This window comes from Lissotriton helveticus, chromosome 10 (genome assembly GCF_964261635.1).
Source record: "Lissotriton helveticus chromosome 10, aLisHel1.1, whole genome shotgun sequence".
NCBI lineage: Eukaryota > Metazoa > Chordata > Amphibia > Caudata > Salamandridae > Lissotriton > Lissotriton helveticus.
In genome coordinates, this window is record NC_136071.1 from 1,184,144,745 (window position 1) to 1,184,161,280 (window position 16,536).

Here is a 16,536-nt window from a genome sequence, read left to right on the forward strand (position 1 = left end):
AAATTTAATAAGTTGCAGTTGCAAAGTTTTCACGAAATATATAGGCGGGTGCGCGCACACGGTCGCGCACGAACGAAAGGCAAAAAAGCGGAGATAAACCCCCTTTATAATATGCTCCTGGAGCTGTTTTTGGGACAATGAGTTAGTTCTGAAAATAACTTTTTTTTTTTTTTTTTAAACATCTGTTATGTTGTTTGTTGATTTTTTAAACTTGCAACAACATTTTCAAGTGTGACACAGGATCAAAATGAAATGAAGAAATTTATCTTTTCTCGGGGCATTTATGACTCTCAATTTTTAGTTTAGTAAGAACGAGGCTCTGCTCTCCGTACAGAAGAATTTCTCCACACTCGTTGCATTTCATGTGCACCTTTGCAAGATATGGTCTCAAGTCCATCACAGCACTCGATGGAGATACAGGTCGTCCACCAGAAGATGTGCTGGCCACCTCTGATGGTAATAGCGTGGCCAGGGCTCTTGTCAATGCCTTTGCAAATTCCACAGGGTGCACTTGTTTGACATGCCGCACCATGGTATGTATGGAAAAGGAATATTTTTTTCTTAGATTTCCTCTTGAGAGAACCGAATTGCATATCGTGCAGGTAACTTTTGGCGCATTCACTTTCTTTTGTTCTTCAGTATCTTTCTTTTTAAAGGTAGTCGCTCATTTCCTTCAGATTCGGAAGATGAATGCGGAACGGCAGCAATTTCAGCAAAGTCTTCCGAAGGGTGTTGAACGTCGTTCTCTTTTGAGAGTAGAAAAGATAGTGAGAGAAGTGGGTGGAGTTCTCCGTGTAAATTGCAGAATAGAAACTACTAAGAACCAATTGGAAGTGTTGTTTTCAAGTCACATGACATTCACATGCGCGTCTCAGGACGTGTACGCGGCGACAGTATCTGGTCACGTACGCCATTTGGAAGTAGCGGTCTAATTCAGCGAAGTTTCAAAACGTGAAAAGGAGTAAATCCAAACACATCCGGATTTAATATATCTTCTGAGCTCGATTCAAGCATACAATTGTTAAAGTATACAACCTTTTATATATTTTTTTAAAAATACCAAGGTGTGTACATTCGGTCACGCACGAAAGTTTAAAAAGACATTCGGCTCCATTTAATGAAAATTTTCATAATAATAAAAAAGAAGCCTAGGTTTAGTGTCTTTGACGTAGTATAAGTTCTTTGATTGGTCTATGAAGAAATTTAATAAGTTGCAATTGCAAAGTTTTCACGAAATATATAGGCGGGTGTGCGCACACGGTCGCGCCTGAACGAAAGGCTAAAAAGCGGAGATAAACCCCCTTTATAATATGCTCCTGGAGCTGTTTTTGGTACAATGAGTTAGTTCTGAAAATAACTTTTTTTTTTTAAACAACTGTTATGTTGTTTTTGATTTTTTAAACTTGCAACAACATTTTCAAGTGTGACACAGGATCAAAATGAAATGAAGAAATTTATCTTTTCTCGGGGCATTTATGACTCTCAATTTTTAGTTTAGTAAGAACGAGGCTCTGCTCTCCGTACAGAAGAATTTCTCCACACTCGTTGCATTTCATGTGCACCTTTGCAAGATATGCTCTCAAGTCCATCACAGCACTCGATGGAGATACAGGTCGTCCACCAGAAGATGTGCTGGCCACCTCTGATGGTAATAGCGTGGCCAGGGCTCTTGTCGATGCCTTTGCAAATTCCACAGGGTGCACTTGTTTGACATGCCGCACCATGGTATGTATGGAAAAGGAATATTTTTTTCTTGGATTTCCTCTTGAGAGAACCGAATTGCATATCGTGCAGGTAACTTTTGGCGCATTCACTTTCTTTTGTTCTTCAGGATAAGTGAAAAATTGCCAAATAAAAGATTCCTTTTTTCTTTTTAAAGGTAGTCGCTCATTTCCTTCAGATTCGGAAGATGAATGCGGGGCGGCAGCCATTTCAGCAAAGTCTTCCGAAGGGTGTTGAACGTCGTTCTCTTTTGAGAGTAGAAAAGATACTGAGAGAAGTGGGTGGAGTTCTCCGTGTAAATTGCAGAATAGAAACTACTAAGAACCAATTGGAAGTGTTGTTTTCAAGTCACATGACATTCACATGCGCGTCTCAGGACGTGTACGCGGTGACAGTATCTGGTCACGTACGCCATTTGGAAGTAGCGATCTAATTCAGCGAAGTTTCAAAACGTGAAAACGAGTAAATCCAAACATATCCGGATTTAATATATCTTCTGAGCTCGATTCAAGCATACAATTGTTAAAGTATAAAACCTTTTATATATTTTTTTAAAATACCAAGGTGTGTACATTCGGTCACACACGAAAGTTTAAAAAGACATTCGGCTCCATTTAATGAAAATTTTCATAATATTAAAAAAGAAGCCTAGGTTTAGTATCTTTGACGTAGTATAAGTTCTTTGATGGGTCTATGAAGAAATTCAATAAGTTCAGATTGCAAAGTTTTCACGAAATATATAGGCGGGTGCGCGCAGTCGGTCGCGCACAAAAGCCTGGAAATGCGCTATCCATTTTATTGAGAACTGTTGCCGAGAGTGCGCACACCGGGTCGTGCACGAAAGTTTAGAAAGGCTATTTTTATTTACAGGCAAATTTTAATGCGTTGAAAAAAAGGCAAGGTACAGACTTTCTAATTCTGTATCGCTTTACAAGGAGTCTCTATGCAACTTGAACAGTGAAGAAAACGGCTTGTTTCTGAAAAAAATATTGCCAGAACTTTATTAACAAAAGTATAGGTTGTATACACGAGATATTTCTGAATTAGCATTTTAAAAACCAATGAAATTCACTGAAAAAAACATAGGTTTTACACACGTTATAGTTAGGAAGTAGCATTTACAAAACCTATGAAATTCACTGAAAAAACCATAGGTTTGACACCAGTTATAGTTAGCTGGAAATTTTACTGATATAAAACCAATGAAATTCCAAGTTAGTTGGACTCACTATAACTTGCGCGTGTAATGCACTGCTGATGACGTCAAATATTACATCACTCATGACATCACTGATGACACCATCCTTGTGACACAGTGACAGACCTCCTTTCACTGTAATCTAACCCTTGAAACGCATATTCAAAAATAGAAACTAAAATGTTAAAAAAAATGGAGATACCCATACCAGTTACAACAACCAATATAATAATTCCACCATCTATATACACATGCACTAATTCATCAACAGTTCTATATAGTCAGTCATACATATATTCACTAATCATATGTAGTGATACACGTACACATCCTGTTACACACCGACAGTCATCCAAACGTTATTCACACACATACTCACACATGCAAATAAACTATTGAACATCCATTTATTTGCATAAACAGCTATACACACACTACCACTTTACTTCTAAGGAAACTTACACATACTTACTCTCTTAAAAAATCACTTATAGAAAGACATACTAATTTAAACAGGAACTCTTACAATCCCTCACTCTCACATATAGTCACTTATATACATCAATATTCACATATACTACATTAAAACATATGTAGTTACTGATAAAGACACTAATAAGACAGTCATTCACTCACTAACACAGACATATGCACACTAATCCACCCATACAGTCGTGCACATATGCTGTCTTCAAAACACATACAAACAGAGACTCAGTCATTCTTGCATCTATGTAGTAAGTAATACCCCCACCAAACCATGCAAACACTCATACTGATACTAAGAAAAACATCTAATAACCTATATACATACACATGTACCTACTCATCAACCCATGCAGCCCCTTATACACAAAGTGACACACTAATACATATATTTAAATATTTAAGCATTACTCAGTAATATATGTATTCACTAAGATATTCAATAATATATACATATATAACACATATTTATTTTTCAGAAAGACACACATTCACTGGATGGTGTCATCAGTGATGTCATGAGTGATGTAATATGTGATGTCATCAGCAGTGCATTACACGCGCAAGTTATAGTGAGTCCAACTAACTATAAAGTGGAATTTCATTGGTTTTATATCAGTAAAATTTCCAGCTAACTATAACTGGTGTCAAACCTATGGTTTTTTCAGTGAATTTCATAGGTTTTGTAAATGCTACTTCCTAACTATAACGTGTGTAAAACCTATGGTTTTTTCAGTGAATATATATATATATATATATTAAGTATGGGCGAAATTTGCGAATTCGCGCTCCGCGAATTCGTGCGAAAGCGAACTCACAATTCGCAAAATTCCCCGAATTCGTGCGAATTTGCGAATTTGCTGTTTTTGCCAGTACGCGAGGGTTTTTTACAAGTTCGGGAACGCGAACTTACTTGTGTGGTCGCAACGGTCGCAACCATGTTGTTTCTACGTGTCCAGCCTGTTTGCAACCCTGTGGTTCATCGCGGCCACCCTCCGGTTTATCACTGCCACCCTCTGGTTCACCAATGCCACCCTCTGGTTCATCACTATTACCCTTTGGTTCACCACTGCCACTCTCTGGTTCATCACAGCACCCTCTGGTTCACCACTGCCACTCTCTGGTTCACCACTACCACCCTCTGGTTCACCGCTGCCTCCCTCTGGTTCATCACAACACGCTCTGGTTCACCACTGTCACCCTCTGGTTCACCCCTGCCACTCTCTGGTTCATCACAGCACCCTCTGGTTCACCACTGCCACCCTCTGGTTCACCCCTGCCACCCTCTGGATCATCACTGCCACCCTCTGGTTCAGTACTGCCACCCTCTGGTTTGCCACTGCCACCCTCTGGTTCGCCACTGCCACCCTCTGGATCATAACTGCCACCCTCTGGTTCATCACTGCCACCCTCTGGTTTGCCACTGCCACCCTCTGGTTCATCACTGCCACCCTCTGGTTTGCCACTGCCACCCTCTGGTTCATTACTGCCACCCTCTGGTTCGCCAATGCCACCCTCTGGATCATCACTGCCACCCTCTGGTTCATCACTGCCACCCTCTGGTTAATTACTGCCACCCTCTGGTTCACCACTGCCACCCTCTGGTTCATCACAGCTATCCTCTGGTTTATCACCTTGTGGTTCACCACTGCCACCCTCTGGTTCAAGACTGCCACCCTCTGGTTGATCACTGCCACCCTCTGGTTCATTACTGCCACCCTCTGGGTCGCCACTGCCACCCTCTGTATCATCACTGCCACTCTCTGGTTCATTACTGCCACCCTCTAGTTCGCCACTGCCACCCTCTGGATCATCACTGCCACCCTCTGGTTCATCATTGCCACCCTCTGGATCGCCACTGCCACCCTCTGGATCATCACTGCCACCCTCTGGTTCAACACTGCCACCCTCTGTTTGATCACTGCCATCCTCTGGTTCCACACTGCCACCCTCTGGGTGACCAGTGCCACCCTCTGGTTCTTCACTGCCACCCTCTGGTTCACCACTGCCACCCTCTGGCTCATCACTGCCACCCTCTGGTTCATCACTGCCACCCTCTGGTTCATCACTGCCACCCTCTGGTTCAAGGCTGCCACCCTCTGGTTGATCACTGGAATCCCCTGGTTTATCCCTGTCACCCTCTGGTTCACCACTGCCCCCCTCTGGTTCATCACTGCCACCCTCTGGTTCATCACTGCCACCCTCTGGTTTGCAACTGCCACCCTCTGGATCACCACTGTCCCCCTCTGGTTTATCACAGCACCCTTCTGGTTCACCACTACCACCCTCTTGTTCACCAATGTAGATTATGGGGGGAAAGCAAAGCACACCTTCCCACCCTCAACTGAGATGAATTCATTTGGGGCTGGTTAATGTGTCACTGAATTTGATTTTAAGTCTTGCACCTGCTTCCTTAGCTGTAAGTGCTTCCTGTTGCAGTTTAAGTTTTTTTTTTTACAGGAGCATTGTGCCATACTTGTAACTATTCTCTGACCCTGCTTTGAGGGTCAGAGCAGGGTCAGAGAATAGTTACAAGTAGGCAACTGAAGCAATACAGGGAATGGTTACAAATTAGCTTGAACTTTTGCACCTGCTTTCAGTTTTGCAAAATTAGTTTTTCTGCAATTTCGCGAGATTTGCGGGGCGCAAATTCGCTCGAAATCGAACTTGCAATCCGTGAATTCATGCGAGTTTGCGGATTTCTTTTTTTTGAGTGTTTGCCCGGTTTTTTGCTTATTCGCGGACCGCTTGCAGTGCACCGACCGCGAGGTTGCCCATGCGGTCGTACATGGGCACGGCCATCTTGTGTGCGTTGCGTATTTCCGTTTCCGGGCTCTATTGACAATGTTGCGTTGTGTGCGGCGCGCTATTACCAGTTCGCACGTGTTTTTTGCGTACTCGCACGGGAAGAATCACGCGAACTTACCCAAGCGGTCCTCAATGGACGCGGCCATCTTGTTTTTCATTCATTGCTATGGTTCTGTGCATGCTTTCTAATCCTCCTTTCATCTGTGCAATCCTTTGTTTCTTTGGACTTTTTTTAATCTTATCTATCCCTCTTTTTTTCTAGATCTATATTTTGTGATTTTTTCAACTTTTCGTTATTTTTAAAGCTACTTTTTAAAACTTTTTTTACTTAACTTTTTCCCTATTTGTTCCTTTTTTTTCTTTCTGTTGTACAGGACCATGGCAAAGGGAGCCGGGAATAAGAAGGGGAAGGGTCCCGCACCCCGTACCTGGCTCCCATGCGGGCGATATCGGGGGGAGCTAGTCACAGCCCGGGAGATCTTCAGTCCGGAGGAGGTGGCCGCACTGGTTTACTATGTGCAGCGCCGCCTCCCCAAGACCATCGCGGCAGGCGGCAGGATTGCTAGCGGAAACGGGCTCCGGGAGCGTCGGAAGCGGTGGGAGAAGGTGTGCCGGGCCATGTAGCAACACTCTTGGGTCCGGCGCACCTACAACCAGGCCACGCACCGGTGGTCTGACCTCCTGGACCGAGAATGCGACCTGCTCGACCTGCTAGGCGTCGAGATCCCCGGGCTTGGTGAGTAGTAGTAGCTATTTAATCAATACTCTGTTTTCTCCTGCTCTATGTGTTATCATATTGCAAATATTTGTTTTTTTCCGAAGAGCAATAATGCTGCCGATTAGATTGTAGGTAAATTATGTTTCAAAATGTTCTGTGATTGCATTTCAGGTGCACTGCCCTCCTGCTCAGTGGCGGTGCTATTATGATTATTTGTTTTCGATATTTTTTGCTCATTTCATTGGCCTGAGTAATTATGTATGTGTACTTTACAAAACTGCGTAATGCTAGACACTAAGGGGCAGATTTACAATTACTGGCGCATCCCTTAAAATTAGCAGGGATGCGCCAGTAATTGTGCGCCACGCCTCCACCACCCATGGTGCGTCACATTTACAATGTGGCGCACCATGGGGCAAAAACGACACAGAAGCATCACGCATCTGTGCCCTAAAGTCAGCGCATTGCTGGAGTTGCGTCGCAACCACGACGCAGCTCCAGCAATGCTCCGGGGTGCCCTATCTCCCCAATGCTGCGTCAAGCCATAAGTCTGCTTCAAGCAGGCGCAGGGTTTGGACTTAGTGACGCTGCATTGGCCTAAAAGTGACTGAGTGAAATCTTGTAGATTTCACTCAGCCACTTTTGGGATGCGTTCCTGCACAGGAACACACTCCCTTGCGCCGGAATGCCCCCTGATGGCACAGGGCTTTATAACGTGATGCATCTCCCAGATGCGTCATTTTGTTAATATACCCCGCACCATGGCGCCTCTTTAGCGCTGCCATTGCGTCACAAAAGTCACGCAACGATGGAGCAAAAGAGCCGCAAGGGACTTGTAAATCTTCCCCTAGAGACTCAAGTCCAGTCCTTCCTTTGTACAGCTGCCACTAAGAAGAGATAGTGGTGGTGGATTGATAGTTTGAGTATTTTAATGACTGGTTATGTAGTAGGAAACTTACTTTTTAGTGTTCTCACTGGTCTGCAATCACGATGGACTTTGTCTGTCACTTCGCGTGCTGCGTAGTGCTGCCTGCCAGTCCTAGTCGAACCTTTTTGTAGTTTGTTTAGTGAGTTACATAACTTTCCAAGTTGACGGTCCGCGAATCCAGCAATACTAATATCCTAGTAGACCACATCAAATAGGTCAATAAATGTAGTGCAATTGTTGTCTATTTGCTATTTCCCCGAAATAATTTGTTATTGTTCTTTTGAAATGTTTGATTTGGTTGACAACAATCGTCCATGTTTGGGTCTTTCTTTCATGTTGTACATCAGCTCCCCCCAGGGGCAAGAGGACAGGGGAGGAGGTAGCAGTGCCGGCGGACGAGGACCAGGTAGGCCAGGATCGGTCAGGCGAGGGCTCCTCTGCTGGCCCCAGTAAGTTTTCATGTTAATATTAATAATTATACTTCCCTATCTTTTAGAGTACCTATTTTTTACTAACATTCCACATTCAATCTTTCCTACATCGTCTTTGATCTTCTTGTAGACTGTTTCTAAATTCTTTTCCTGCCTCTATTATAACTCCCTGTGGTACTACTAGATTATTAATATTAGTCTGTCTGTGTAGCTAACTAAGCTTGCACAGTTGACAAAAGGTGTTAAACGAAACTCCCATTCTATTCAGCAATAGCTCTATGCATTGAGTACAGTCCTCTGGGTTGTCCATAATGTCTTTTGAAGTCTTCTTAATGTTTATGCTTTGACAATTCCCAACAATAAACTGTCAATGACCACCAAGAAAGAATAAGATACTAGTTTACTTTTTGATTGGATAGGAGGACAATCCATACTACTATTGTTGCAGGGACAATTCTGCACAAACAGAACTATGGACACTAAATAGTGCATTGTTTATCAATTATAATAGGCACAGTTAGACTTTCCACATACCTCAGTCATAACAAAATTTGAACCCCCAGTCTCCTTACTGACTAGCTAGTGCGACAGAGTCATTTAGCTCCCTAATTCATCATTGATTGATCCCCAATGATGATTATCCAACCCAGGACATAAGACTACAGAGTCAGAGTCAAGAACTGTCAGAGCCACAGACTCATGCTTGCAAATTGCAAACCCTTTCGCCCACTCATTCATGACTAAAAACAACAGAGTCTATGTAAGTTTTAAAGCTTTATTAAAAGTAAAAACATTTATTAAAATCAAGTTCATCGTTAAGCATGGGCGTAAAATCCGTTCCGCTCGCGGATTTTGCGGATTTTCGGTAAATTCGCAATCCGCGAACTCTCCCGAACTTGCCGAAAATTCGTAAAATCCGTGCGAAGCGGATTTTTTGCTTGGTCACACTTGCCAACTAGAATACTATACAATTTCGCGAGAGTAAACACTTGCGAACACGTAGATGCGGCGGGCAGCGACAATCTCGCAATTGCGAGATTGCAAAATGTCCAATTTCGCACAAGAAATCCACCAGCAGGCAGCATAAACCTTGAAAATTATGATTTTTATCAGAATAACTCCTCAGGTTGACATTTGCCTGCACTTTTTCTTTGCAAGGAGTCCATTTTGGGGGGTGGGGGTGGGAGGAAGGAAGTGCCCCACAGTCTCCAACTTCCTGTTCCTGTCCACCAGGCTCCTCCCAGTGCTTTCTTCATGTGCTGGTCACTTTGATTTGGATCTTGACCTGGAAGGATTACTTTTTGTGGATGCTGCTGGATAGTTGGATTTTTGCAAAACTGAAAGCACTCAGCAGGTGCAAAAGTTCAATCTTATCATTAGTAACCATTCCCTGTAGTGCTTCCTGAGGGGCCCCTTCAGAGTTCAGTTGCCTACTTGCAACTATAGGCCACAAAGGTCCTGTGAAAAAAAATTGCACTGCAACAGAAAGCAAATTACAGATAAGGAAGCAGGTGCCAGACTGGAAGTTTAAATTCAGTGACACATTAATCAACCCCAAATTAATTCATGTTAATTGAAGCAGGGCAGGTGTGCTTGCTTTTTTTCACCCCCATAATCTACAGTGATAAACCAACCAGAGGGTGGCAGTGATGTACCAGAGGGTGGCATGGGTGTACCAGAGGGTGGCAGTGGTGAAACAGAGGGTGCTGTGAACCTGTGATGATGAACCAGATGTAGAAACAACATAGTTGCGGCCGTTGCGAGCCGACAAGTAAGTTCGCAATTGCGAACTGGTACAGAACCCTCGCGAACTGGCAGAAATCCTTGCGAACACAAAAAAAAAAAAATTCACGAGAGTTCGCGGATTTTGCGGATTGCGAATCCGTAAATACGCAAGTTCGCCGATTGCCAATTCGCAAAATCCGCCCATGCTTATTCATCGTACAACATAAACGGTGGATTGAAAATGGAAAAGTGCTTAGTGGTCTTACACATTAATTGTGGGCGAGCCCTCACCTGGTTGGAACTTCAAATCTTCTTTGTGGTGCTGAATCGTTGCTGACTCCGTCCTACTGATGATGATCTGATGTTGCTCTTGTTCTTAGAAGGGAAGCTTATGTCTGTTATGAGAAAAACTGTTCATGTTAAAAAGCAAGCATTCATCAGTTGTGCCAAAAAGTGTAGCAAGACAACACCCTTCCCTGAAAAAAAGTCCAATTTTTAGTTTTGACTAGACAGTCACAAATTATTACATTTGTTTGTGTAGTTGTAGTGACATTTTTGCATTCCTAGACAAAATACTGGGGAGTGGTGTATATGGCATCCAAGAATCTGAAATGTATTTTCTAGGCGGAACATCGGCACAACCATCCACCGGTGCCGTGGCCAGCGCGGAGGTGGGCACTCCTGGGGCAGAGGCGGTGCAACAGCCAGCGGAAGCTGCTGTGGGGGATGCCACGGTAGTGGCACACAGTGGTAAGCTATTATATTCCTTACTTATTGAGATAGCAGACTGCAGAGTGTGCTCTCTGCACGGGTGTAGTATATGTTGTACAGTACAAGTATACTATACAGTTAAGAAGACTTACAAATTTAGAATTACGTTTTTATTAACCAGGTAGTAGCCTCCTCTAAATTGACTTCAACTCAGCTGTGAAAGTTTTTTCGAGAATCCAAGTCAGATCACAGATGAACTTAATGGATGGGATGAACGAAAAGGGAAAGAAGGGTGTAAGTAAGTGTGGAAGGACGAGCGAGTTAAAAGTAATGATGGCTGGCAAAGAATGATACGTGCTTTTGAATGCTGCCCGAGGTGGCTGGGAATATGATGCATGTCCGGTTGAAGGATGAAGCAAGGATGGGTGGAAGGAGAAAGGAAAGAGGACTACCTGGGTGGGTGAAACAGAAACTGTATGTGTGCGCAATATATCCTTTGGTTGAAATTCAAATGCAAGTCAAGCACGGATGCATGGCTTGCGGTTTCCCAAATAAAATGAAAATGTTCTTTTCCCGTGAGAAAAAGTAAGGTTTGTCCACTTGAGACATTAAGAAGAATGATTGACATTTACTTTGAAAGGATGGATGCCTGGATCATGGTACTATCTGACTTATAGATAGCAAATGTGTATGTTGAGAGAGTAGACGGTCACTGATGAACTAAGTGTTACTTTGAAGAGCATGTAACACCGCACCCGCACGTCCGTTCCAGTGTAGGAAAGGCAAGGAAAAGAAGTTGTCATTTTTCCGAATATTAACATGAATAGTAGCAGTACTTTGTATTGCAAGCACAGTACGGCGATTACGGGGGCCACTCACTACCTCTGTTAATAATTTTAGTACAACTCTGTCATTCATGTGTGGCCTATCAGTGTTCACTCAATAAAAAACAAAGCACCTAAAGTCATCCCATATGTAATCAAATACATATCCTGTGAAGGGAAAGATAATCATATTATTTATCTTCTTCATTTTCCTTTTCTAGTAGTCATTGGCACCCTAGGGTGAAAGTTAAATTAATTAAGCAGTAGCCCTTGTAACAGAATATTCTCAGTGCCACCCGTAATAGAAAAGTAAGAGCTTCACCACCTGCATGTACTGTACTGGTACAGTAACGCAAGCCTGTGTCATCATGGCGTGCAAGTTGACTGTGCTGGCATTATGCCGGCTTCCAGAAGTTTATGTACCAATTTCGCTAAACAAGAGAGAAGAAGAAGAAGACTGGTGTGCTGTCATAGTCGACTCTAATGTACTGAGTCCATAGTGCTCATAGAATTGATTCCTGAAACTCCCACTAATGTTAGAGCAAGGATGAAGAAGTCGGAGGTTAGATAGATACAGGCCACAAATGTAATGCACTGCGCTTGCAAGTTGCTACTTCTACTGTGACACAACTTTCTGCTGAATTATTTTGTGTTAATCTTAAAGAGCATTGGTTACAGACTATGTTTTTCTTTCTTCATATAGATGCTCCTTTCAACCTGTCACGGAAGGAGCTGGCTAGACGGGCCCGGCAACGGAAACTGGAGGCGACTGTCACCGAATATCGGTGGCTGGTGGCCCAGGAGGAGGAGGAGACGCAGTCGACCACAACATCCACAGGGACAGCTGCATCCTCCTCCGTGCTCCCTGGGTCAGCCAGTCAGCACAGGCCTCCAGCGGTACGGTGCCGTGGTACCGCAGCCACCCGCCACCGCCAAGCAGCCAAAAAATCAGCTGCTCCACACAGCAGGTGCAAGGCACGCATGCACCGCCTAACCCTCAGGGTGTCCTACCTTGAGCAGGAGCAGAAGAAACTGAGAATCCTGCTCAAGAACCTCCGCAAGGAGCATGACCACCTGGCCCAAAAAGTACGCCGCCGGCGGCATTAGAGAAGGAGAGACTGTCCCTTGCCCCTTTTTTAAAGACTTTTGAGGGGTGGGAATTGGGAGTTGGGTTTTTTGGACTTTGGGGACTTTTTATTTCACGGACATTCGTTGGGGTTAGGTAGGGGGGGTGGGTCGGGTCTTGCGGGATACTTTATTTTTGTTAGGGATATAAATAATGATTACTTTCAACTTAAACATAGCATACGTGTTTTTACTGCAGTTGAGGCTGGAGGGGGGGAGTTAACTGTAAGTTTGTTTTCCTGAAACTTAAGTGGCTTCTTGATTCAAATTGTGTAAGTAATTGCCCAAATGTTTACAAAAGTAAGTGCCTCTCACAGAGTCAGTGAATTCAATTGTCCTAGGACTTTACTAGTACTACCGCCAGTCACTCGTCTCTCATACTACTCTATTATTCTTCCTCCCCCCAAACGCTTATCTTACCTGTAATTCGTGTTTGAAAATAGGGCTAGGCACAGGGCTGGCTGCATGGCAAATGGCGATTAAGGATGGCAATCCTGGGCGGTTGAAATGGCAACATTGCGGTGGTACTAGTGGTGGTACACAGTGGCAGTTGCAGCATATGAAAAAAAAGAAATTGAAACCTTGATTGGCCTGAGCGGAGCATTAGAACGGTACTATAGATACTATAGCACGTGACAGTACACTAGAACAGTGCCAAAGTGTAGACTTACAAATGCTAAAGTATTGAAAGTATAACTACTACTTGCGTGGAATTTGACATTGGCTACTACTACAAGAAATAGTACTGAAGGTGAAGGACACAGCAGCGTAATCATTTTCCACGTGTAGGAGGAGGATGTTCTTCATGATCAATCCAGTTGATGGCGCCCATGAAAATCTGCTTTGATTTGCCCATAGTCATGAGTCTGTGTCAAGCTGAGTAAGAATATATCCTTCGATTCCTTCACCAGCCTGAAATGTAATTCATGTTCAGTTGCTATGACCTTATCCTCCCCAGCAAGTGTGTGGAATTATTGCTGTCATTTACTCACACATCAATGAAAACCACACAGCCCGGGGGAAGAGGGTTAGGGTTTGGAAATTGGATGGGAATGGGGTTTTTTGGGAAAGTTTTGTTGAGAGAGGAAAAAAAACACAGCATGGACAAACAACAGAGGAAGATAAACAAATCTTTGGATACGAAGATATCCATAAATATTTTAAGGGACATAAAGGAAGTGCATGCACTTCTGCAGGCATGAAGTTGATTGCTCAGTGGATGGTTAGGTTACTTAAACTAAATAGTACTTTCTAATGAATAAAAGATTGCGACAGTTCAGGGCTGCAGTAATTATGCATTTTTGCCTATCTCAACACTCAGAGAAACACTTTGTTCATTAAATTAGTTTAAAAAATAGCAAAGTAAAACTATGCAATGGCTGGAGGGATGAATTTAGAAGCAGAGAGCAAAGAAATGCAGAGTCACACTCATAGAAGTTCACAGCAATAACATTACTTAAAAGATAAGTAGAAATGAATGGATACTGTTATTGTATGTTGTTGTACTTGTCCTGTTGAATTTGGGAAGTTGCATGCATCAAGCCATTCCTCCTATTTGCGGTACTCCTACGTTCCATCTGACGCTCCGTCGATCAATGTTGGTGACCAGAAGACACCCTGTCCACTGCCTGCCTGGCGGATGCTGAATTGCGGGTCGCTAATGTGAAGCCTGACTTCATCCTTTTTTCCATTGCACAGGGTGAAAGCCGCCCCTGTAAATGTTGATGGAAAAACAGGAAGTGATATTAAAATACCACTGAGAAAAAAATATAAGGTACGTACGCTGTGTAGTGCAAAAAGTCACACTTTCAGTTTCAGAATCAACAGTACAATAGTTTCGAAAGGGCGTACTCTGAGTCTCCTTTTGAAGGATAAATAAGTATGGGCGAATTTTGCGGATCTTTCCCCTCAAGCTAGGTGTAGTGTGAACTACTATTTTAGAACAAAATTAGACCTTCCCAGCAGTGTTCACAAACCCGTAAACACAGATGCTAAAATGTAGAATACCCCCAATCAGACCCCAAAAACGTGCGATACTGCTACCTGTCTGAGGCCTAGTGGAAAATGGTGACAAAACGTACTTTGAAAGTAAAGTAGGCCCAAATCCCCCCTTTCCAACCATGGATGTTCTTCAAACCACTTGCAACCAAAATTAGACATTTCTCGACAAGTCCTCCAAGAGTAGACCCCAGAACCCAGTTGCGAAAATCTTGAACACCCCAAACACATGCAATACTGCTAACCCTAACGAGCCCTAAGTTAAAAATAGTGTCAAACGCTTTCTTCAACTAGGCCCTAACTCCCCTTTGCCACCATGGATTTTCTTCAAACCTCTTGCAATCAAAAGTATCCATACCCAGCGTTGCTCCAAGACCCCAAAACCCACCCACAAACACCAGGAACCCCCCCAAACAGCCCCCCAAAAACGCTAAAGTGAGCGAAATGCCTGAAAATGGAAAAACTTTTTCACCTCCGATTTTCTCCAAACCACTTTAATCTGGTATTAGACCTTCACAGCAATGCCCCCAGACCGGTCAACCCAGGCGGAAACAAGTTTAACCCCCCCAAACAGCCAAAAAGCAAAACCACAAAAAGTGAGACAGCAAATTTCTGGCCTACCTGGAATTCAGTCCAAATGCGCTGTGCAGCTAGGGCCTAACTCCCCTTTTCCACCATTTATTTCCTGGAAAACAAATGCAATCAACATTAGACTGTGCCAGCAGTGCTCCCAGACCCCAAAACCCATCCACAAAAACCTAGAAGCCCCCCAAACAGCACCCCAAAGACAGGCAAGTGAGCAAAAACGCAAACACTTTTTCACCATGGATTTGGTCCAAAAAACCTGATTCCAATATTAGACCATCGGAGCTATGCCCCCAGACCCTGCAGCCACCCGCCAAAAAGCAGAACACCCCCAAATAGGCAAAAAGCAAAAATGGACCTACCTGGAATTCAGTACAAATGCGCCGTGCAGCTAGGCCCTAACTCCCCTTTTCCACCATGGATTTCCTGAAAAACAAATGCAATCACCATTAGACTGTGCCAGCAGTGCTCCCAGACCCCAAAACCCACCCACAAAAACCTGGAAGCCCCCCAAACAGCACCCCAAAGACAGGCAAGTGAGCAAAAACGCAAAAACTTGTTCACCATGGATTTGGTCCAAAACACTTGATTCTGGTATTAGACCTTCCGAGCTATGCCCTCAGACCCCTGCAGCCACCCGCCAAAAAGCAGAACACCCCCAAACAGGCAAAAAGCAAAAATGGGCCTACCTTCAATTCAGTCCAAATACGATATGCAGCTAGGCCCTAACTCCCCTTTTCCACCATGGATTTCCTGAAAAACAAATGCAACCAATATTAGACTGTGCCAGCAGTGCTCTCAGACCGCAAAACCCACCCACAAAAACCTGGAAGCCCCCCAAACAGCACCCCAAAGACAGGCAAGTGAGCAAAAACGCAAAAACTTTTTCACCATGTATTTGGTCCAAAACACTTGATTCCGATATTAGACCTTCCGAGCTATGCCCCCAGGTCCCTGCAGCCACCCGGCAAAAAGCAGAACACCCCCAAACAGGCAAAAAGCAAAAATGGGCCTACCTTCAATTCAGTCCAAATACGATATGCAGCTAGGCCCTAACTCCCCTTTTCCACCATGGATTTCCTGAAAAACAAATGCAATCAACATTAGACTGTGCCAGCAGTGCTCCCAGACCCCAAAACCCACCCACAAAAACCTGGAAGCCCCCCAAACAGTACCCCAAAGACAGGCAAGTGAGCAAAAACGCAAAAACTTTTTCACCTCCGATTTGGTCCAAAACACTTGATTCCGATATTAGACCTTCCGAGCTATGCCCCCAG